General features: G+C 44.4%; 1 long non-coding RNA gene across 1 annotated transcript; it reads right to left on the reverse strand.

Annotated features, from left to right (window-relative positions):
• Positions 1–1,954: 1,954 nt before the first annotated feature.
• Positions 1,955–24,687, reverse strand: LOC144145221 (uncharacterized). The gene is made up of 4 exons (XR_013317452.1): positions 24,516–24,687; positions 24,144–24,294; positions 13,813–13,899; positions 1,955–2,077 (listed from the first exon to the last, which is right to left on the reverse strand). It is a non-coding gene; the product is annotated as an uncharacterized LOC144145221 (long non-coding RNA).

Raw genomic sequence — 24,687 nt, forward strand, 5'->3', positions numbered from 1 at the left:
CCCTTGCTCAAAATCCAGTCATCGGCAATGTTCGTGTCCGCAAGATGTTTTTTTTTTTTTTTTAAGGGAGCTTTTTTGGTTTTTCAAGGGGTCAAGGCTAGAACGATTTTAGGGTGTCGGTGACCTTTGAGGACTTTTATAAACTCAATATTGCACCCCTATAGGGGGTGGGCCAGGAATGGGATTTGTTCGAAACTTTACAGTACATTCACTGCACTTCAATCTACCAATATGGTCAAACCCGTTTTTGATGTGAGAGTATTAGATAATTCAGTACGTCAAAAATCCGATGTTGTGGCAAAGAGATGCCGTAAAAAATCGCCGACAACTCAAATAAAAAAGAAAAGAAAAGAATGCTTGGACTTATTGATGCCAAATTACTCAGGGAAGCTCCTGTAAGCAATCAAAGTAACTGAGTTGCAAAGAAAATTGGGTGAATGTTGGTCTGGGTGAGAATTGAAACCGGAAGCTCCAGACAACGAGATGAGCTTGTATCCCCACAGCCCCGCACTGCTCAATCACTCTAGCTGGCTAAAGGGGAATCTAGTGAATGCACTGTGGCCTCAGATTTGATGATGACGATGATGATGAGAGGACACATTCGGCAACTGGAACTAATGCTTTTGCATTCACTACATCATAAGGAGTGCTCAGGAGTCCCCGTAATTTTCATACTCCAGTGTAACTCTAAGGGGCAACAGAAACTCGCACACATACCGTACACAGGTGTTTTTTTTTAGTTTTTACCTCTCGTCAGAAAAGCAGGTGCCACAGCTGGACACCTTACCCACCACCTCACACTTGATAGCACAATGCCTTAGCCATTGAGCGACCATAGCAGTTATCGGTATTCGGTTTTTGAAGAAACTTCACCAACTAGTAATAGAGATTTAGCTGGCACTGCATAACAATGGTATAAGCGTACAAGCCAAGATACGTAAACTATACTGCATGTTGTTGGGGTCTGGCTGGGCTAAGGTTGTGCATGTCGACAAAATTATCCCTTCCCTCATTTGGAATTGCCTCATTACGGTTTGCTGTACCCAGTGTGTGCAATTAAATGAAGATTTCTTTGCTGCAGTGATGACCATCGGAGCAGTCACTATTTGTGAAGAATAATACTTTGTGATGTTATACTAAGGATGTAGCAATTGTAATAAGAACTGAATGAATTGAGCAAAGCAAATTTATTTTTGCCGTGTGCAAGCTTTACAAAAATGCTACAAGAGACGTGCAGTCTTTTTTTTTTTCTTCTTCTTTTTTTTTGTAAAGACATGCAATTCCTGCTTTGACACACTGATGCAAACATACGAAGAAAAAAAAAAACACACACACATACACACAAAGAGCATGTTCTTTCTCAGGTTCCGGTGCGAAGCTGCCTTTATGCTTTTGAAGATCTGACTTCAGTTATTTGCCGTTCAACTGAATGGCTAATTTATGAAAAGTAACATAACAAAAAATGCCTCTTTTGTTTGCGGCATCCCTGTGAGCCTTGTGCACTGCATTGTAGTGTTGAGGCAAGCAGCTGCAGCCATAATCTCGAGTCAAAAGTCAGCCCAACAGCTCTTTTGTGAATGTGCTCGGGGCTACATGAAGCCACGTGAGTAGTCCACTTCTAGAGGAAAGTGCTGAGGATAAAATATGACCAAATGACAAAGCCTACAGCTTGCGTCAAGAATTTGCGGCCCTTGCAAAGCATGAGCAGCGCACAAGGACCAGAGCCTAAACAGTGGAGGCAACATACAACAGGGCTGCACTTTCGCGTATCGCCTCTCCCTAGCCTCATTCTTATGCTCTGAACAGCAAGCCCAATTGTCAACATCCATCACCTTAATTCCCTTCCGGCCATGCATGTGCTCTGGTTACAGAAATCCCTTAAAAATGTGACAGACGTAAAACTTGAAAACTGAGAACAAAAAACAATAAATAAAGACATATTGGTAGGGTTGTGATCATTATTTGTGAAGCTCCTCTTCAAAGCTGCAAAAGTCTTTGTCCATGCATGCTGTAGGCCATGCGTCGTCTTGCATCGATATGTCCGCTTGTAGCTTGTGCATCGTGGCATGCCATCCGCCTGCAAAAGTATTTATGGCAGCTGGTATAGATTAAAAGGTCTGACAACTGATTACTGATTTTGTAAAGCTGTCAGTGTCAGAAGATATTGTATAATTGGGAGTTTTATAAAATTGCAGAACATATTAAGCTCAACTGCTCTCCTCTTGGGAATCAAAACTGGTTCCATAAAATCAAGAAATGTTAAAATTATACCTCTGGCACATGAGAAATTTAACGACATTCTCTGTTAACACCATTAGTTCGAAGGTACACGAGAATACTAGAAAAGCAAACAGCATTGGTGACCGAATGAGTTGGGAGAACACATTTAAACTAGCTTCCAAACGGAACTAGTAGCCTCAACAGCAATGGTGCGCTCTATTTCTATTCGCTGCTAACTTGATACAAATTTGTTCCTAACTTGTCTCAGCTTGTGATGTCTATTAATGCCACCTAGAGTGGTGGTGAAAAACATTTTAGTAGCATAAATAAAAAGAATTAAGGGAAGTGGGTGGCATCTCCGAATTCCAGAATGCTGTTCAGCCCCTACTGCCTGGGTAGTCCTGTCCCTCAAGCAGTGAGCTGGTCAGCCTGCTCCCCCACTGCTCTAGGTAAGGGGCAGGCAGAGGGTGTGCATGGTGGGGCATTCCCATGCACCGTGACAAGTAGACCCTGGGGTAAAGTAGAAAACCGGGCTAGTTGGTACAAGTTAATCTTCACAGCGCAAAAATAACTGGACAAAGATGGGAGAAAAGCACAGGAAAAGTGCTGATCTGTGTGTAGACACACACGTGTCATAATATGTGTGTGTGTGTGTCTACACTGCATGTGTGTGTAGTACACACACATACAAGTGTGTGCATACATACACATACCAGTGTTTGTATACGTGCAAATGTGTCATGCAAATGTGAATGTGTGAACATAAATGCATGCATATCCACCAGTGTTGGCGGTAATGCGTTACAAGTAATGGCGTTACCGGCAACGCGTTACTTTTTTTGGTAACGTAGTAACGTGCCCGTTACTTTTCCAAAGAAGTAACGGGTAACGTACTTACGTCACTTATTTTGAATAACGTTAACGAAATTACGTTACGTTACTTTACTTCCTAGAACTTGTCGAGAGCCCCGCTTCCCCACTAAAAGCGACCGCAGCAGAAGAAGATTTCTTTGCAAACCTGCTTGGAAATGAATGCACCTCCTTGTCCGGGGATGATGAGCTTTCGCGGTACTTTTTGGTGCCACACAGCTTTGCACTGACGGGAGCTAAAAAACAGCTTCCCTCTGGTGCACAAGCTGTTTCTCAAAGTAAACACGGCAGTACCATCGAGCACATCCGTTGAACGCCTATTTAGCGTAGGCGCGGACGTGTTTACCAAGTAGTGAGGTAGAATGTCAGGTTCCAGCTTCGAAATTCAGCTGTTGCTGAAGTACAACAGCAGAGTGTGCTTCGGGTAACGGAGGAACTTGTTCACAGCAACTATCTGTACTTCGACATGTTGTGAATAAAATATATTCAAAGTTTCAATCTCGGCTGGTCTTAATTTCTGTGCTAATGAGGGAGGCCAGTTCTTCACTTAAGTTCCGTGCCAACATGTTATAAATCAGCTTCATATATACTTCCGCGTTTTTTCTTGTAATTATTCGGGTGAAACGCTAAAAAAGAGAGGGTAATTAAGTTTCCACATGGACATATATAAGCTATGGCGCTTACGCACATATCAATCGTCGAAACAGGAAACAGGAAATGTTTTAGTTCGTGAATGACAAGTAACGCAACAGTAACGTGCATTACTTTTTATCAGTAACGGTAACGGTAACGCGTCCCTTTTATTTTGAGGTAACGTAGGTCGGTAACGCATTACTTTTATTTGCAAGTACCGAGTAACGTATTTAGTTACTTTTTTTCGGTAACGCCTACAACACTGATATCCACAGATCTAGCCCTTGCAAGGTGCCAGGACATTGAGCAATCTGCTCTTTCGGAATCTCTAGCAGCCACCTAACTGCAGGTGATGTACAACCTCACAAACGTATCCTTAAAGGAGCCATGAAGACAAAACACAAGTTTGGTTCATTCAAAAGACGACCTCGTTAGAATCATACTGACACCAGTTTTAACGTAAATTTCGCTCAAATAAGCTATATAATTAGGAAAAAAAGGGAATTGCCATGCGACCCAGTAGCTCATTTCCCACAACAGAACCTATGATGTCATACCAGCCAGTTCTGCGATTGGCGAGGGCCGGCAAAAGCAAACGCAAATAAGGCAGAGCTTATAAGCTTGCCGAACGAGCTATTTGTGCTGAAATTTAGGGCACATTCTTTTCAAAGCCGTAAGAATGGTGGAATAAACAGTGGAAGTTACGAAAGCACACGTGAACATGGAAGTACCGATGCGTACTGCTGTTGTTACTGCGCGCACTATGCTTGGTTTAGCTGCACAGCACTGCGGGGCTTTGGGGTTGTCTGAGACGACACTGGCCGATTGACGCAAGCAACAGTGTCTTACATGACCATATTTTTCGAGCGGGCACTATGTTTCACGAAATGATTATTTTCTCCCAGACCAAAAACAAGCCAGGTTTAAATAGGGTCAAAAACAAACCAAAGGCAGAAAACGGCTAGCCAGGGTATGGTGACACCATCTAGGTTCAGTAACGTAAACAAACGCGCGAACGCCGCCGCTATTGCCTGGCCGTGCACAATCGGCTGCAGTAGAGTACCTCGATGCCAGCGCCGCCATACAGGGTGGAGACACCCTTTGAACGGTCCCGTGCCGCCGCAATTGGGTCAACGTGCTCAACACCTTGTTTTCGTTTTCCATGAGACCCAGCAACGCGAAACAGATAAGATGATTCAAACTTCGCCAGTAAACCGCATTGTGACGATAATTTTACCACGGTTTTGATACAATGACTTGCTTCGGCAGTGAGCAAGTGACCCAAAATGGTGGCACCAGGTTATACATGTCTCCACCCCGTACGGTGGACGCGTGAATCAAGGCACCCTACGCTGCAGAGCGGTCGGTTCCTGTGATGTCATTGCAGACCACGAAAACACACGATTTCGCGGGAAAATCAAATTTCAACTTTAATTGATTCATTTCACAGTGAATAAGGCATCGTTTGTATCCGGACAAGCGCTGGGGGCACTATAAAACATGAAATCTTTCGAATAAAACAAACTTGTATTTTGTGTTCATGGCTCCTTTAAAGGGGCCTGCAGACAAAACACAAGTTTGGTTCATTCGAAAGATTGCCTCGTTAGAATCATACTCACACCACTTTCAACACATACTTCGCTTAAATAAGCTATATAATTAGAAAAAAAGGGAATGGCTATGCGACCCACTAGCTCATTTCCCGCACTAGGACCTATAACGTAATATGCACAGCCACGCTATTGGCTGAGGCCAGCAAAGGTAAACGCAAGTTGGACAGGGCTTATAAGCTTGCAGAATGAATTATTTTTGCTTAAATATAATGCATATTTATTTATAGCAGTAAGAATGGTGGGGTAAACAATGGAAGTTATGAAAGTTCACGTACACATATAAGTGCTAGTGCATACTGCTGTTGGTACTGCGTGCACTATGCTTGTTTTGGCTGCACAGAAAGAAGTCTGGAACTTTGGAGTTGCCCTGCATGACACTAGCCGATTGGCATCAGCGATGTTGTGTTACATGACCCTGTTTGTCGAGGATACCCCATGTTTTACGAAACGATTACTTTCTACAGTAACAAAAACAAGCCAGGTGCAAATACGGTCAAAAACAAAGCAAAGGCGGGCAACAGTCCATGGATGAGTATGGCAGCGCCATCTTGGAGGACTGCTGGCAAGCAAGGCTACAAAGCCGAATGACACAGTGGAAGTTCATTTGTGACTTCATGGCAGACGTCCCGAAAACACACGATTTGGCGGGAGAATCAGAGTTTTAACCTAAATTGATTAATTTCTCAGTGAATATGGCATCGTTTGCTGCCGGACAAGCACTAGAAGCACTATAAAACACAAAATCTTTCAAATAAAACAAACTTGTATTTTGTCCACATGGTCCCTTTAACCCTGACACTGCACAAGCAGTGTGTGCAGTGTCAGGGTTGAGAACATGTTACTTTTTATTTTAGTGCTTGCATTGCAGCAGGCCAGGCAATCTTTGATGCTATGAAAGTTTGAAAGGTGTGTATTTGAATCGAGCAATTATAACAACCACTCCGTGGAGGCTCTTCACCCTCCCCTTGACAGAAGTGCCATTAAGTGATGGAAGCACACTGGTCCATTGCACAAAACTGCTACATCACTGGCAGTTCCTGGTCGGCTGCACAGTAACGGTTTCTTCACTGAAAGCCATACAAATGGTTACCGAAATCGTTTTGGAAGCTCCAGCATTTTACCGAACAGTGCTGTGCTTACACGTCAAAATAATCTCGCAAAAATCAATGAAAACATCGCTGCAACGCACTTGGGGTCTATGCTGGCCTATGCCGGGGCCGAGATAGTTTTTCCAGGTATGGCTTGACTGTAACTGGACGGCAAGTGAGCTTCATTAAAAGTTATTCCAACATCATGTCTTAGATGCAACGTCATTGCCACTACACAATGAAACTGCACCTTGTAAGCCATGTCGTCATAGGGGGTTCATGAGAAGACCCCCCTTTTTGGCTTGGGCTCGGCATGATAATTGGATTCTTAAGCGGTTTTTGGGATTTGCTTTCTTTACTATGCATTATCATGTTTACGAGCTACAAGGAAGCCGAAATCCTCCCTGTTCTGCGGTAGCCATGTTCGGTGAAACAGAAGGCAGTGCGTGATCCCACCTGACTTTGCTCATGCCGCAGTCGAAGGACGCATGACTGAGTGGGTAATATGCCGCTGCGAAATTTGTAGCCGACGAAAAGAAACAAAACGTATTTCGACGAAGACAAGATACGACCACGTGGATACGACAGATATGGGCGCTTGTATGTGTCCTATCTTGTCATCGTGCACGACTGTTTAACGCCACGTTTTCTTTTTTCTTGTTAAACTAAGTTGGCGGTCGGTGCACCAGTTCACCATGAAGGCAACGTTTTAATAGGCACGCTCAAAAAACTTTCCTAACTCTTCAAGCAATTTATTATTTGCAATAATGGTAAAATTAATAAAATCAGTCTCTAATGAGATTTCCCCCAAATATTAACCTTGTTCGTGACTACAACCTTGGCCTGCGGAATAGCAGGCACAACCATTCCGGCAAAAATACGCTTTATTTCCTTTTTCTTTAGTTTTAAAACAGCCTGTTATATTTTCCACTTACATAATTGCACACTATTTTTCGCGTTTTTGTGGAAGTTTGTTTAAATTTGCAGTCACTAAAACGTTTCAATCCAAGCCAATGATGAAACTAAGGCGAGCACAATGTATAATGGCGGCCCATGACGACACAGACGGCCTTGATGTGAGCCGCATAGATGCTAGTGCCAGATTCCTCTCTAGTGTATATTGTAAGAAACTCTATGCAATGGCCCCTCCATTGCAGTTTCAGAACAAATGTGTGGTGCATGGAGGTGTGGTACTGCAGTGACCTAGAAGGGGCAGTGCAATGAGCAAAAGGCGGGGATGCGCAGAGAGGTCTGATGCAGCCAGTGGTGGGAGGCGCTGACGCCTCCCACTGTTGGGTGGGGTCGCATGCTGTATGCAGGGGAATGAAAGTCCACTGAGCTTGTTGGGGGTGCTTCACAGTCTTTCTTGTGAATATGGGTTGCTACAATGCATGAATGGTACTCAAGCAACGCCCAAACCATGGCTTCGCACCTAGGCACGAAACAATTGCTTAGGCATGGTGGCAGAACATGGTATCAATCACAATGATTGGGGTGGCTTTTCTACCTATCAGTCTAGCTGTTCAAGAGTTCATCTCATGCTTAGAACGCAGCTTCACTTGTTCAGCACACGTTCACCACGAAAGTGTGTTGTTCACCATGGTGTTGTTCACCATGGTGTTGTTCACCATGAAAGCGTGAACGATGTTCTACAGATGATTCATCAAGCCTTTTCACTACATGTAGGCTGAAAAGACCATGCAAAGAGCCTAAAACAGCTCACACTGGTGGCTTCCATGTCATAACAGGGCTGCCTTTGCTGAGGAAGTGCAACTCCACAACACCAAACACTGCAAGCTCAGCAGGTTAACACCACCATTTTGTTGCTGTTCTGATCTAGCTTTTTGTATTTGTGCTGTGTGACGTACAGACTGCATTCCTGCTGTCCTGTTGAAGCATACATAGCATGCAGCTCAATTTCTGTTTTGGAATTTTACACTTAATGTGTACTAATTCTACACAGATCCAATGTATGGCCTCACCTCAGCAATCAGAAATAATGCGCTGCCACATGTAAAAAAAAAAAAAAAAAAAAAAAAACTGATCAATCCGAAGTTGATTTAGAATATGCTCACGACAACCCATAGTTTTCTTTTATGCATTTTAATTTATTCCTTTTTCCTCTTGTGGTCTTCTTTTACTTTTCCCAAGTTGCCCTTTTTTATGAAATCTGTCCCCCCCTGACATAATATCCGGTGTACACCACTGATTCCATGCATCTCTTTTCTGTACTCTGTAATACATGCTTGGTCACTAACCTGCAGAAATTGTTGTGAACAATATCACAGTGGATGATTCAACACTGAAACATCTCGCCTAACAAGTCTTGAAATGCAGTTGTACTTGCTCTGACATTTGTTTTAAAGGAGCCATGAAGAGAAAATGCAAGTTGGTTTTATTCGAAAGATTTCGTGTTTTATAGTGCCCCCAGCGCTTGTCCGGATACAAACGGTGCTTTATTCACTGAGAAATTAAACAATTTAGGTTAAAATTTTGATTTTCCCGCTCAATCGTGCGTTTTCGTGGTCCCAAGTGACATCACTGAAACCGACCGCTCTGCAGCCTAGAGTACCTTCATTCACGCATCCGCCGTACAGGGTAGAGACACGTATACGCTGGCGCCGCCATTTTCGGTTGCTCGCTCGCCGCCGAAGCAAGTCATTGTGTCAAAACCGCGCTAAAATTATCGCCGCAACGCGGTTTACTGAAGAAGTTTGAATCATATTGTCTGTTTCGCGTTGCTAGGTCTCGTGGGAAACGAAAAGAATAACGCGTTGAGCCCGTTGGCCCAATTGCGGCGGCACGGGACCGTTCAAAGGTTGTCTCCACCCTGTACAGCGGTGTTGGTTTGTTGCCGCGTTTCTTTACGTTCCGTAACCTAGATGGCGCCACCATACCGTGGCAAGCGTTTGGTTTGTTTTTGCCCGCATTTAAACCTGGCTTGTTTTTGTTCTGGGAGAAAATATTCGTTCCCTGAAACAGTGCTCGCTCGACAAATGGGGTCACGTAAGACACCGTTGCTTGCGTCAATCGGCCAGTGTCGTCTGAGACAACCCCAAGCCCCGTAGTGCTGTGCAGCGAAACCGAGCATGCTGTGCGCAGTACGAACAGCAGAACGCTTCAGTACTTCTATGTTTACATGTGCTTTCGTAACTTCCACTGTTTGTCCCATCATTCTTATTGCTTTGTAAAGAATGTGCCCTAAATTTAAGCGCAAATCGCTGGTTCGTCTAGTTTGTAAGTTCTACCTAATTTGCGTCTGCTTCTGCCAGCCTCCGCCAATCGCAGAGCTTAGCTCATGTGACGACATAGGTTCTGTTGCGGGAAATGAGCTGGTGGGTCGCATGACCATTCCCGTTTTTCCTAATTATGTGGCTTATTTGAGCGAAGTTTACGTTAAAAGTGGTGTCAGTATGATTCTAACGAGACAATTTTTTGAATGAACCAAACTTGTGTTTTCTCTTCATGGCTCCTTTAAGTTGCACTGCTTGTTTTATGCTTCAGTGTTGGTGTTGGTTTTTTTAGTGTGTTAATTTACACAAAATTTGCGAGGTTTCAAAGCTGAATTGAATGGCAGTGTCTGTGTGGGTGCATGCAGGACTTTGATTTGTTAACTCCGTAGGTGTGAACTATCTCTACTCATTATTATGTACATGTACAGGTCCACGCAGAAGTAAACGGAGCATGGGAGCGGTGGCCAAAGTAAATCACTGTGCCCCGTAGGAGCGCCATCGGGAACCAAGGGGCGGTGTCCTGGGGGTGTTAAATCGTCACTTTGCTGGCGCTTTGGACTGGGTGTGACAGTTTCCAAACGGCAATGCCAGACTATACAGCGGTGCTGGTTACATTGCGGCTCACAGTCATCAGTGGTGACCGAATCCGCCGCTCAGAATCCACACACTCATAAACATGGGTTGTTGCACTCCATAAAGTGCTCACGGGCGGGATAGTGTTGCCTGCCTATTATCTCGGGCCGTGCTTTTTTGATGCAAGACACTGTAAAAAGACAACAAAATATGCCTCAACAAGCACATCCGGAGTTTGAATCGCTAAGAGGAATTATCATCTTAGCAAAAAAAAAAAAAAAGGCAACCTTCGGCTCTGTAAAGAAGGATGACCAGTGAAACTAGGCACTGTACAAGGGTGCACGCAACAAAACAAGTTTGTTTTGTAATTTGCGATCGGCCATACTTCCTACCTAATTAGCTGAATGAAAGTTGGAAGGACTACAGCTTTACTCTAGAGGACAAACATGGGGCTGTCCGTTTTCCCACCCACGTCGTAGGCATCTTACTGTCCACGTGTAACACACCAACCCAGACCGTTTGACCGTGGAGGACCGCAGTCAGGTCACATCGGACCATGAGATGTCCACGTAGAAATCTCCTCCAGGAGAACGAGCATGCCAATGGTGAGCACGCGAGGCCTGACTGCACGTGCTCCCCCAGTCCCCCAGAGGCACACATAAAAACAGCAAGGGAGAAAGAGACATCGTGCGTGGTGAGCAGCACACACGATTTGGGAAAGAGGCGGTGGCGGTGGAGAGGAGAATAAAGTGGGGCTGTGACCATACCCCCTACGTAGATTCCTACGTTTCACTGCGCAACATACAATGCAGGAAAGCCAGGTTATAAAAACCAAGCTGACGCTAATCTCCCTAGATTTGGCTCCACCTCTAAACATGAATGCATTGCTAAGAAGGCATTTTTTAGCGGCAATATAAGCATCTTTCATTAAAATATGGAGGCCCTAAAACATGCTCATCTTTATTTTTTATAAATTTTTTCATTGGCTGAACACATGTCCCCGAGCTTTCATTCCATGCAATGCCAGAACTGGGTTGGGGTGGGGGGGCCCAGTTAAACACACACAGCTTCGCCATAAAAATCAATCCAACTTTTGAGGCTGCCCTTTAATTTGGTGGGGCCTTCTCCGCTCCCAAGCTACAGCTGTCACTTAATTCAGGACTGCTACGGCAAAAGAGAACTTGAAAGCGCCCGAGATGAGGAATTTTGCATGTTGGAAAAAAACTGCGAGGTATACATAAACTTGTAGTTCTCTCTCAGGACCACTTGTCTCATGGGCTATGTGTGATGTTGAACTACATCGATTTCATGCTTACTAACAAGCCAATTTAGTTGTTAAAAAAAATTTACAGCTTTCATATCAGGCCCTTTGCGCGGTTGCGTCGAGGGGAGGGCAAGGAAATACAGAAGTTCTGATGCTATGACACGCGTCGTAAAAAATAAGCTTGTTTCACTCTATTGCCATTCGAAATTATTTTACCTAGGCACCTATTTGGAACGTGTGTATGCAAAAGGGCCAACTACTGGCGTGTTGGCTGTGCTGATTTGTTTTTTTCCTTATTGAGTTAATCTCATAAGGGTGCTGGATTAGACAGGCCTTTAAAACTTTAAGAGATAATTTTATCGTTTTGAAATTAATGTTTTATTATTTTGTATCTATTTCTACCATTTGTTTTGTTATTTTCTTGCACCATCACGACTGTATGACGTCATGACAGTGTGTATGCGAACTCATTACATCATCTAGAAGCGGCGGTCACATTTTGTAGGTGTTGTTGCTTGTCCATATCTGTGTTTGTCACATATCGGCTAGGATCGGCGGCTGTACAATGCCGTTTCCTGTCAAGGAGTGCCTTTATCTAATTGGCTTGCTTGAGAGCCCCCATCTAAACTCACACACACAACGAGTGGCTCGAGATGGAGCTATATCAATGGTTTACAACCCGAGAGTGAATATGAACGAGTGTGGACTGTCGGTCCTCCATGCATGTGCAGCGCGGGTTTAGCTCCTTGCATCGCAGCCAATCAGGTGCACCATCTCAAAGACAGACACGCACCAGAAACGAGAGCGCCTATCATTGAGGGACCAAAATTACACGGGCATAGTGGAAGAAAAATGGCCGCACAGACTACGTCCCACACTCCTAATACTCCGCTGCTGGTTTATGTACACTACACAGCTTTGGTCACCAAAGAGAGAATTTCCTCTGCACGGGTGCTTTGTATTAATACTTCGTCACAACAGCGCTGAACTAAGTGATGTCGTTACTTGGTAGCGGAACGGGTCAAGCCAAATGGGTGGGGGGGAAAAAAAACAAAAAGAAACACAGATTCAAGCAGCAGCAGCATTTTTTTTTTTTTTTTTTTTTGAAATGTCGATAATTCTCCTGGCGATTCACTCTCGAGATGTGCTTGTTGAGGCATATTTTGTTGTCTCTTTATAACGTCTCGCATCCCAAAAGCACACCACGAGGAACCCGATAGGCAGGCAACACTTTGCTGCCCGCGAGCACTTTATGGAGTGCAAAAAGCCATGTTTCTGAGTGTGTGTAGCCTGCACAAACCCAAAAGCGGCGGAATCTTTTGCCACTGATGGCTGCGAGCAGCAATGCAACCAGCACCACTGCATAGCCTAGCGATGCCCTTTGAAAACTGTCACGCCCAATCCAACACGCCAGCAGAGCAACGATTAAAAGTATCACATAGGGTGGTGGGGGCAGTGCGAATGCACCCCCAAAACACCTTAGAGCCATTTTACCAGCGGAAAAAGACAGCGACGTAGAGAGAAGCAAACAGGACAATCGCTAGACTTCAACTGAACAGCTTTACTTGGGGCACGTAATATATGATAGCGGTACCAGACAAAGATAAAAAGAAAAAAACTTGCAAATGAAATGAAACAACATACAGTCATAGATGCGTGCCACCCCACACTACCAAGCTACGTCAAGCGCATGCCCCTTGCAAGAAGCTTAGCTCTATAGCCATGAGAGTGATGGAAGGCACGCTCTTCCAAAAGAACCATTGTGCATTACCTCCCCCTGGAACTAACGAAAAACTGGAAATCCTTAACTGTAGCGGAAATTTCATAAACGCAAACTCTGTTGTTGTAGCATTTGATTGTATTAGACTAACTGTACTAGCAGACAATAAATGTTTTTATATCGGTGGCCTTGAGGCTCTGTGGTGCCAATACTTGTGTTATTATGCTGGACCAAGGCAGGATTTTAAACAAGTTATCCTTTCTTTTAAGTGCGAACCACTCGCTAATAATGACAGTCGTGGTGTGAGCAATCTGGACATAAGTGCTCGCCTTCTTTCTTATTTACTCAGTGCTGCCGATAACAAGCCGAGCAGCATGCAACTTTAACCTACAGACAGGTGCCCAACTAATACTCCACAAGTACAGCATAGGTATTTAAATAATATTTTACGTAAACGACATCTCTTAGAAGAGTATTCTGATACTCAAACATAAAACATGGTGCACAATGGAACAGATGTGCAAGATCCACAAATTGCGCTGGAGAAACATTTTGTGATTGTGTACTGGCGACATGAGAAAGTGTAAATGGCCTCTACCTTGTTGGTAGCTCTACCGCAGGTCGGTGACAGCTCCAGTCTTGAGATTCTCGGTGTAATCAGCCTCCAGAGCTTGCTTGAGTCCCTCTGTTGAATGAAATCGAGAAATGTTTTAATGCTGAACATCCACTAAAAAAAAAAGGAAGAAAATGGCAACTAGCCTAGGGTTGCCACTTTTCCCCGAAAAAAAAAAAAAAAAACGGCCATTCGGAGGGGGGGGGGGGAAGGGGGGGGGAAATATAGAATGTTTATTTTGTGTTAGAAAAAAGACGCCATGTTTCTGACAAGCAGTGCCATTTATTGTGGTGTTTTCTTAGAGAGAAATCAACATAACGTTTGTACTGAAAGTGATTTCACTGAAACGTAACCGCAATTGCTGATCGCGGCGGTAGCATTTTGTTTTGTTCCTCCCTTAGGTCCCCCTCCATCTCAGGCAGCGCACTCGCCTGCGTATTTTCTCTGCTCGCGTGTCTTTGCGCAGCTTGTCGACACATATTCATCGTCTTGGTTGTTGAATTGACACTTATAAAACGCCAAAACGGACATAATCACGGCCCACGGGCCAAAAAACCGGCCAATGACGGCCGGTTTTAGATACGGACCGGCAACCGGCCCGCTGTTTAAAAAACCGGTCGGGCCGGTCCAAAACCGGGCAGGTGGCAACCCTAAACTAGCCTGGTTTAAGTGTGTCAATGCCTGTCAAACATATACCTATCCATAAACCTACCTGTTGCCTTTACTTCGTCTGCAAAAACAAGCACTGACCGTGATTACTAATTAGGGTAGGAGCAACGTTTTTCACGATAACCATGTGCTGTTGTTTTGGTCCTTGCCCACCTACAGAATTGCGCTCTTGATCAACAATGTATATTCAACACAAATTCTCCCCTTCTGTTAAGCCTCTTCGCCTTACCCTCTTATAGTAAAAGGCAAGCCTCCAATTGCAATTTTAACCTTCCCAATGTAACAATGTATATGGTGAATGCCTGATCGAGTCCCGTGGAGTCAAAATATGGAACGAACTACCGATAAAGGTGAGAAAAGCGAGAAATTTTAAAATGACCACTAAACAGCGTTACAAGTTTTCTTTTTCAGCGTCATATTTTTCATCTCGAATTCGTGGTGTGTATTTTGTGAACATGCACCATTGGCCAAAAAAGTATACGAACCACGGCACCGGCAGCCAGAGCAGCTGCGGGGCCGCACTGCGCCGCCGCCATCACGCTCCGCGTGCTCTTGCCGAGAGTGCCCCGAGTGACGCCAAACTTCACCCTCACCCTCGCGCGGGTACTTGTCACACTTGACAAATTTCTAGTGTGGTGTTCGGTCGCTGTGCTGATGACGTTCGCGGTGAAGGGAATCGTACCTCGCTGCTCATCGAGCACATGGTGCTGTCACGCAGTTGCGTACGGCCGCAGGGCATCTAACTACGCCGCTGTGAATGAACTGAGACCCGTTCTGTAAACAACGCAGCTGTTCTAGCGCTGGCCTCTGCTCGTATCGTGTTATGCTCTCTCTCTGTGGAAACCGCTCCGAGAGAGTGACACCAAGACACGAGCAGCTTTCTCCATTTCAAAAATTTTTATAAAGATAAAACAAAGGCCCTAGGGCCTCCATATTTTGATACAAGACCCCTCCAAAAAATGTCCTCCCAGCAATGCATTCGCGCTTAGAGGTAAAGCGCACTTTAATTGCACTTTAGTTGCAGCCTCTTGCGTCGTATTACCTAAAATTGAGCAGCAGTGGCCATAGGCCACAGACAATGCTATGCAACATAAGGTGAATATAACCGCCCACAAAAAAAGTAAACCCAGTTACGCCCAGTATGAAATCTGCAGGAACGATGGAGCTGTGGGTTGCCTATGCAAAGATTCTGTCAAACCGAAGCTTTAGGGTCCTCACTGATGCCACTGTATGCCAATACACCCTGCAGGAAAGCAAACTTTTTTTGATGCTAATGATGATGAATGATTGTGGGTGAAGTGAGAGAAAAAAACACTTCTCGTGGCCGGAATCGAACCTGGGTCCCTCACATTATGAAGCTGCCGTCTATCTGATTGATCCATTTCGACACGCTCGAAGCAGTTTGGAAAACTCAGACAACTAAAGAATCTGTTACTAGAAGAATGGCGTTGCTCTGTGTGCCGTTTAAAGGGACCCTGCAACACTCTTTGAGCAGTGCAAGGTAACCTGCGTGACGTTTAGATTACACTGTCAGGAATACCTGAGCCAAATATTACACGTGCACGTGAAGCGGTGAGCGCGCAAATCGATGTGAAAGACGCGGAAAAACCAACCGCTCTCTCTTCGGTTCTCCTCATTATGCATGGCCTAAGGGACGTCACATAGGCCATGGCTGCCCGATCGGCTGTCACTGGTCAACTTCGCGGCTAGATTCTCCCATTTCCGTCGTCGTCGTCGCTGTGTACGAACCTCTTCTATGCCTGAGCCTGTAGGCACAGTTTTGCCGTTTCTTTTGTGTTTTGAGTGCGCGCGGAGTTTGAGTGATGAGCTCAATACTTCCGTTTAAACGGGACCACTCGACTACAAACGTTTATTGCTTCAAAAACGCCCTACCAGCCCGAGCGCGCACTTGCGAGCCGGCACCAATGCCTGCTTTTTTGTGGCGCCAGACCGGAAATAGGCCCCTCCGCGTTGCGGAGAAAAGGAGAAAACTACCCGGCATGTGATATATCGAAGGCCGCCGAAGAGAACGCCGCGAGCCGCCCCCCTCTCCGGGAGAGAGCGCACAGCTTTCGTCGCGTTGCTCGCGGTCGAGTTGAGAGGGAACGATTATGCGCGATTTCTCGTCGCGCGTAGTTTCGTTAATTGTGAACGGATTTTCATAATTCTTGCGGGAGGAGATTTCTGGGACAATAGACTTTATCCAAAAATACATTACTAGTAGTCGATGGCAAGTGTTGCAGGGTCCCTTTAAAGGAGCAATGACACGAAAATTTTATGTTACATTTTTATTGCTTTTATCGATGCTTAATGGTCTAGCGAACCTGAAACAGCACTTCAAAAACTTTAGCGCGCGATAGTTAATTACATTGAACGGCCTCAAAACCGCTTGTTTCAAATTCCCGCGCTTTCATCCCGAACGGCGCATATGACAGACTCCCTGCCTGACCTCACCGCTTTGTGCGGATGTCACCGGCACCCGCTTGAGAGGGTGTTGCGCTCGCTTGCCGCTCGTGGGGCCGCGCGCATGATGTGACGTCACAAGTTTTTGACGAGCGATGTAGCATCACTTCTTTTTCCTCTCTTGGAGTGATGCACGCTGATGTCCATTTGCTGAGTGCCGCTCCGCGCGCTGCTCCGTCGGCGCGATAAATGAGATCCAATTGAACTATGTTCTTCGCGTCGCAGGCCGCTCATATTTCAGCCAGGGTATTCTGTTCAGTGAAGGAAGCGAACTGTGCAATAACATTAACGCCGAAAATTGGTGTCAGTGCTCCTTTAAGGTATAGCATATGCTACCACTAACGTCCAGATCTTGGGGTTTACCACCTCAAACAGGCACCCACTCAAAAAATTGCTCACTAAACGCCAAGCAGCAGGTACGATTCACGCCATACACCCCAAACCCAAACGTTAGTCCTACGGAGTGCACAGCCGAGAGTTACTGTGGGTATTCTAGAAAAGTGGTGCTTCCCTCCAGAGGAGCACATACTCGCAGTGTGGGATTGGCCAAGCAAAGAATCCCGAGAAAGCTTCGTGTTCAACCATCGTCGTCGTTAGACGGAGCGGTGCTCGATTTTTTTAGCTTCGGCTTCTTTCTTTCACGTAATGTTAGAGTTGCCTTAGCGGCTAATTATCATGTAATCTGTTTTGGGATAGTTTCAATCAATAACACAAGAGTTAGAAACGTTCTCTGTAATCATAGGCCCTGTGTAAATGGCCATGCTTCACTGTGCAACACCATGTGGAAAAGCCAGCTCACAATGACTAAACTTACATGATGATGATGATGATTGCTATTGGTTTTCCCTTTGAAGCGGGGTGATGACATGTCATCTTACCAAAAAGGACTAATATAACCATGTTTTACACTCTTGGTTTAATACTAGCGCTGCTTAGGGCAGGCACTAAAGCTTATTAGGCCCGAAATACTTTCTTTTCCCTGTTACAGGTGGTAACGGTCCTAGGCAATATTCCCCTCTCTGCTTTTCGTCCACCAGCATTCTAACCTTCTTTTCGTCCCCTCGACAGCCTTAAGTTAACTTCCTCTCTGATACCCTTAAAGGAGCCATGAAGAGAAAATACAACTTCGCTTAATTTGAAAGAACTAGGATTCAGTATCTCACTCAGCTCCATTAGAGCCACAAAAGCTGTTTTTTAACGAAAAAAACGCAAGAAGTAATTAAAAACTTTCAAATTTCGCGCCACAGTGACGTGTTATGAGCAACAATGACGTCATACGGGCCAACAATAAAACATAATTTTCAGTGCGTTAACTGCACGTTAGCATTCAAGTGATGCGGTCAAATAGAACTAGAGGCCCCATTACAGGTGTCCAGTCATGTGTCGTCGTGACAGGTCAGTTAGGCGGCCGTCAATCGCACAAACAAGGTTCCGTGACGTCATAGAAAAGTTGCGGGAAATTGGCTAGGGGGTCGCCTCAGCTTTACACGTTTTCTTTAATATCTCCGTTATTTCTTCGAAGATTGCGATGATATTGGTATCATTGTTATCGGGACTAAGCAGTCTTTCTAATAAACCCAACTTGTATTTTGTCTTCATGGCTCCTTTAAATCCTAGGGCTTCTGGAAGCCCAATATTCCCTTCATGTAGATTTGGATGGCTACCCTCACATTCTAACACTATGTGCCGCATAGTTTGTTTCTTTTCCGCAGACCACACATACCCCATCATTTTGTGAATACTTCCCCACAAAACTCTTAGTTCGCAGGCAACCTGCTCTAGCCTCAAAAAGCAAAGCACTGCCCTGGGAATTATCGTAGAAATTTTCCTTTCTGAGCTTCATTTTCTCAGCCCTGTACATCTCTAACGACGTTTTAGCTTCCATTTTTTCCCTCCATTTATTCGTTTCAATCTGCCTTGCCTCTTTTTTGATTACCTTGGCTGTTTTGGATTCTCCACTGTTCTTTCCGTATTTCATCGTTAGTCTTCTAGTCTTTCTTAACCACTGCCTGTCCACGCTTTTCAAGTATAGGTACCTAAAAACCTTAGCTGCCCACCTTCGTTGATCCATTGCCCTCAACCTCATCTCAAAGCATATTTTACTCTGAGCTTCTCTAACTTCAAACGACGCCCAGCCCATATCTCCCTGAACTGCTTCGTTGATTGTTTTTCCATGCGCGCCTAAGGCCAAACGTCCTACCGTTCTCTGGTTTACTTCAAGGCCTGATAGAACATCTGATTTTAAGCAGAGTACAGCATTCGCAAACGTGAGACCCGGAACCATTACTCCTTTCCACATTCTTCTTCCTACTTCATATTTGTTATACCCCCACAGAGCTCTATGCTTCATTATAGCTGCGTTTCGCTTTCCCTTAACCTTAGGTTGCTCCTCGTGAGTACTTAAGTAGTTATCCCCTTCGTTTATCCACACTCCCAAATATTTAAATTCCTTCACTCTAGGTAATTCACCTTGCTGGATAGGCACTACGTCAGTGGTAGCATCACTGAAAACCATTATTCCTGATTTTTCTGCACTAAAATTTAATCCGAGGTCAATGGCTTGCTGGCCGCTAATATTTATTAGCCATAGCATTACGGTTTGGTTATCAGCTAAAAGAACAATGTCATCTGCGTCATTCCCGGAATATGCTGTTGTACCACTTCGCCTTGTAGCATATGGGTTAGGCTAAACCCTACTTGACTTTCTTTCAGTTTCTTTTCTAACCCTGCCATGTAAAGCATGAACAGTATTGGGCTCAAAGGGCATCCCTGTTTCAGTCCCCAAATGATGTTGACCTGCTGGGCGCATTTCTGTCCTTCCCAAGTAAGGTGCACTCTATTGTCTTTATAGATTGCTATAAGGAACTGTACTAACTCGTCATCTAATCCCTGGAGTTTCAGCATTCTCCACAGCCGTTCTCTGTTTACGTTGTCATATGCCCCTTTAATGTCCAAGAACGTAATCTATAGTGGTCTATTCTGTGGTTTCGCAATTTCAATGCATTGCGTTATCACGAACAGATTGTCATCCAGTCGCCTGTCTTGTCTAAATCCATTCTGCAGTTCCCCAAGTATTTCATTTTCTTCCATCCATACTTTAATTTCTGATTTTATCGCCTGCATTACGAATCTATACACCACTGACGTTACTGTGAGTGGTCTGTATGAATCAATACTGGCTTTGTCTCCTCTGCTTTATATATTAAATTCATCCTACTTTCTAACCAGTCCTCTGGTATTTGTTTGGTTTCTATCACCTTATCTATTGCTCTCATAAACGATTCCTTACTTTTAGGTCCAAGTAGGTTTACCAGTTGCATTGGTATTCCGTCCGGGCCCACTGCTGTCTCGGGGGAAACCTTTTGCTCTGCTTTTTTCCAATGAAGGTTTCTCAAACTTATTTCCCTTTCCGCAGTCTTTTGTGGCGCTGATGTTATCGGTGCAGGTTTCCCTACCACTATTGTCCTAAACTTCTCACTATTGTCCTAAACTTCTATTGTCCTACACTGCGGCAGTTAAAGTGGGCTTCACCTCTAAACATGAATGCAGCTGGGAAGACATTTTTATGGGGCAATATGCCTTACATTAAAATATGAAGGCCCTAGGACGTTTGTTTTATTTTTACATTTTTTTTTAAACTGGAGAAAGCTGCTTGTGTCATGGTGTCACACTCTCTCTGGAGCAGGTTACCACAGAAAGAGCATAACGTGATATGAGCAGGGACTTTCGTCAAGGCCAGTGCTAGAACCGCTCTGCTGTTAACAGAACGGGTCTCAGTTCATTCACAGCACCATAGTTTGATGCCCTGTGGCTGTACGCTACTGCGTGACAGCGCCATGTGCTTGACAAACGGCGATGTACGATTCCCTTCGTCGCAAACGTCATCAGCAGAGCGACCCAACGCCGGCACTAGAAATTTATCAAGCATGACAAGCACCCGCGCGAGAGTGAGAGCGAAGTTTAGTGTCACTCGAGGCACTCTTGGAATGCTGTGCCGCGGTGAGGTCCCACAGCCACTGCTCCGGCTGCTGGTACCGTTGTCTGTACAATTATTTGACCAATATTAAAATTACAGTTGTATGATCTGTAATCTTGTATACATCTCCATTTTTCTCCAGCCATCCATGCTCTGCAGCTGAATTGCTTGTGAATTACTTGTAATTTTTACATTGGACCGGCCACTAGCTTTTGCACCTATCAGTCCAAACAGTGTTTTGTACATAATTCATGTTTTATGAAACAAAGTTTCCCCATTTTAAAAAAATACAATTTTTAGAAGATCTTTAGGCAATGACTGCAACATTGTTATGTTTTTTTCAGGAGGCCAGCTCGATTTTGCAAGACTTCATAGCCAAACGTCAAAATCCGACACCCCACATGCAATGGCCTTCCTGTTGGCAGTGATGACTGCCAAGATGAAGGCCAAAGAGAGGGGAGATGGCGACGTGGGAGTGGATGGCAGGTTTGGTTTCCAAGTTGGCATGGTTCTTAACAATGTCATTAGGTTACGGTAAACCAAAACACTCATTAAATCTTTTCACAGAGAAGAGTACAAAACGTGGGGAAAAAAGCAGACGATGCTGGCGATTTCGCCTACTCTCGCAGCAGCTGATGGTGCATCGTTGCACGGACAGTTAAAAATGTTGTATTCGTGCTGCTTAAAATGCTTTCAAAGAGCACTTGTGTGTGTGTTAAGATGTACAATAATGTTTAGGGATGTGTGTGTAGGGACATCTGAACGCATTCGTGGCTCAGCACCTACAATTTTTTCATACAACACTGCATCACCGGCGCTTGTTGCGCCAACTTCATTCAAAAATATTACATTGGTCAGTTACACGCTTCAAAACGAAGTAAGTTGGCTCATATCACCAGAGGACTTGAGATTTATAAGAAGTATGCAGCACTAAGCTACAACATTAAAAAACAAAGACCAAATTTCAAGTGACTGCAATAGGAAAACATCAGAGGAAACTTGTGTGCGAGAACTGTTTTTACTCTCACTATTTCAAACTGAGGGTCTCGGTGTGAGAAGTTCTTTTTTGCCATTGTTTTCCAGCTGTTAGACTGTCATTCCCTGCTTCTTCTTTCTTCCCGCATTTGTCCAGTGCGTGTACACTCACACTGCTGCTTCCGTCTAATACCCGTGCTACACGAGTGTTTTGAAGGCCTTTGCATCGAATTTCATTTGACTTAAATGACACCTTTGAGGTGCTACACAAAGTTTTTCAAAGGCCTTTGGTTGAAATGTCATTTAAGTCAAAGGAGCACCACCAACGACCTTTGAGGTTCTCAAAGGCCTTTGAAACACTAACAGCCGTACTCTCGGGTGCAGTTTCTGCATGCCGTAATTAGAAAACAAATTTTTACAAGTAAAAGCAGGTGTTTTAAAGAGCATGATCTTTGTAATTTTTCACTTTTTTTTGTTTTCATTCACTTGCTCTACAATTACAAGGTAACTTGGTACTCTCAATACCGGCGGTGCAAAAAAAAAAAAAAAAAAAAAAGGAAAGCTCACACTAACACGTAAGACTTCCAGGTAGCGAAGCTGTTTGCAATTTTCACGACCATCCCGACAGTTTATAAGCCCACACCTGTAGCCCATTTGCTTCTTCTTTGCTGCTGCAATGACCTTTACTCCATCAGTGTTGCTATAAGCGCGAGTTTCTTTCATTTTTTCGGAAGTGATAATCATTGGACATCCCCTTAGAGGGGCATACGCTATGACAGGTCTTGTTCCGAGCAAGTGTAGTCACAATTACACCGAACGCTGGAGTTTTTTTATTTTTTTGGGGGGGGGGGGAGGGGGCAATCTTGGCCAATCTTTCTGAATGGGTATGCTTGGCTTGACAAACGTACGCAGGGGACATTGGGCGGTCGTCGCAAGGCATTACACCCAAGCGCTCTGCATTTTCTTGGCTTTGTTAACTGCCGGGCAGTCGCCACAAGGCCTGCACTCACGTGCGTGTACTCGGCAATTTCTTGGTATTTTTTTAACTGGGGACACAAAAAATTACAATTTGCTAAATGACTTCGCAGTTAAAAAAGGCTACTAGTGCATGTTTTGTGCGTGCTTGTAGATTATCAATTTTATCACTAATAATTGTTTTTTCTTTTCTCCAATCTTAACTCTAAAATTAAACTTTTTGTCAAAAACGAAAAGGCAGCAGTGGCGACACCAGAACAAGGTGGGGAACCTGGAAACTTTCAAATGCCTTTGAGAAATGTCGTGTAGACCAGCAGACTTCCTTCCAGTTGAAAGGGCATTTGAAATTTCAAAGGCCATTCAACTCAAATGTCCTTTCAAATCTTTCAAATGCTTGTTTAGCACAGCTATACTCAACCCAAGCCAACTTTCTGTGTGCAACTACCCATAACTGTTCTTCGCAGTTAAATCTAAAACTAAAGGGGAGGGGGGGACTACTGCTAGGCAAGGAACATTAAAACACACTGTTTTTTTAAAAACCGTAAAAGACATATCTTGCAGGTTTTTTTCTAGCATCACACTTAGTGCTACAATTCACCGCTGACTCCCCTGCAATTCGCAGAATTATAATCATCATCACCCTTTCGTTTGAACATAAACATTACAATTATATAAATTCCTGGTGAGGCATTTCATTGATACTACAGGAAAAATGTATACACAATGGGAGACACTCATGCTTCTGTTTCAAACTTTTCACCCAAAAAATCATCTTTTCCTGCTTTACGCACGTCTAAAAAGCAATAAACGTAATATCAGCAGATTTTTTTAAAGGCAAGCGTAAGCTGAAATTCCTGTTGCCTTTGGTGTGGATGCGGTTATTCGCAAGATGAAATCTCCCCGGAGCAGAAGCAACCATTACACACTGCGAAGGTCCCAGCACCCCGTCTCTGGGTCATATTGTCTTTTTCAAAGTTCATCGTCTCTTGCTGTTTTAGCAATATGAACCAGTACGAGATTGCCCGGTTGACATCCCGTCTCTGGGGTTCTCCGATTTTTACTCCCATACTCACTGTGGACAGTCCGCGGGTAGTTCGGCGACTCCGCTCGCCATAGCGACATATGTGAACAACGAATACTTTTATGTGTCTTGGACAGTCCGACGTGAATCAGGTACCGATAATCGAAGAGCCCCACTACGGAATGTATGTGGAACAACACCATCCATTGCGTTGCCACGGAGTTTGAGTCACATTACCTGTAATGGCGCGGGCGCATTTTTTCTTCATTGGGCAGGGTTTTCCGTCGAATCGCACCTTTGCGTCTCAAGGGTTGAGTATTCGGCTTGTGGAGGTTCGAAGCAGGTTGACGCTCCCTACATTGCTCTTTCGGTTTCTGGTTTTCGTGAACTGCGTGGGAATCAAGTTTTTACGTCAACACAAAAACACGCCAAAGAAATCATTTCTTTCACCAGAGTCAATAAAGTGTTTCCGTTCGAGAAGAGACACGGTATCCTGACATTTGGGGAGTGGCGCATTTGAAGCGCATAACGTTCATAGCAAAGATGATAGAGCTATTTTTACACCTTCCCACGCTTTCTACTTAGTACGTGATTAAAACCAGTACTTACCGTTCTCTAAATCCATTCGCACTTCGTGACAGGTGCAACTAGCTTGAATTTGTACTACGCGGTTAGATTTTTTTCTAAATCATTTAACAGACTCGAAGCTCTTCGTACCAAACATAGCACTTAATAGCCTCGCTACACCAAGGACGCTGACATCTTGGCATGTCCAGTGGTC

This window comes from Haemaphysalis longicornis, unplaced genomic scaffold, assembly GCF_048455015.1.
Source record: "Haemaphysalis longicornis isolate Haplotype H1 unplaced genomic scaffold, Haemaphysalis longicornis Haplotype H1 scaffold_1, whole genome shotgun sequence".
NCBI classification, from domain to species: Eukaryota; Metazoa; Arthropoda; class Arachnida; order Ixodida; family Ixodidae; genus Haemaphysalis; species Haemaphysalis longicornis.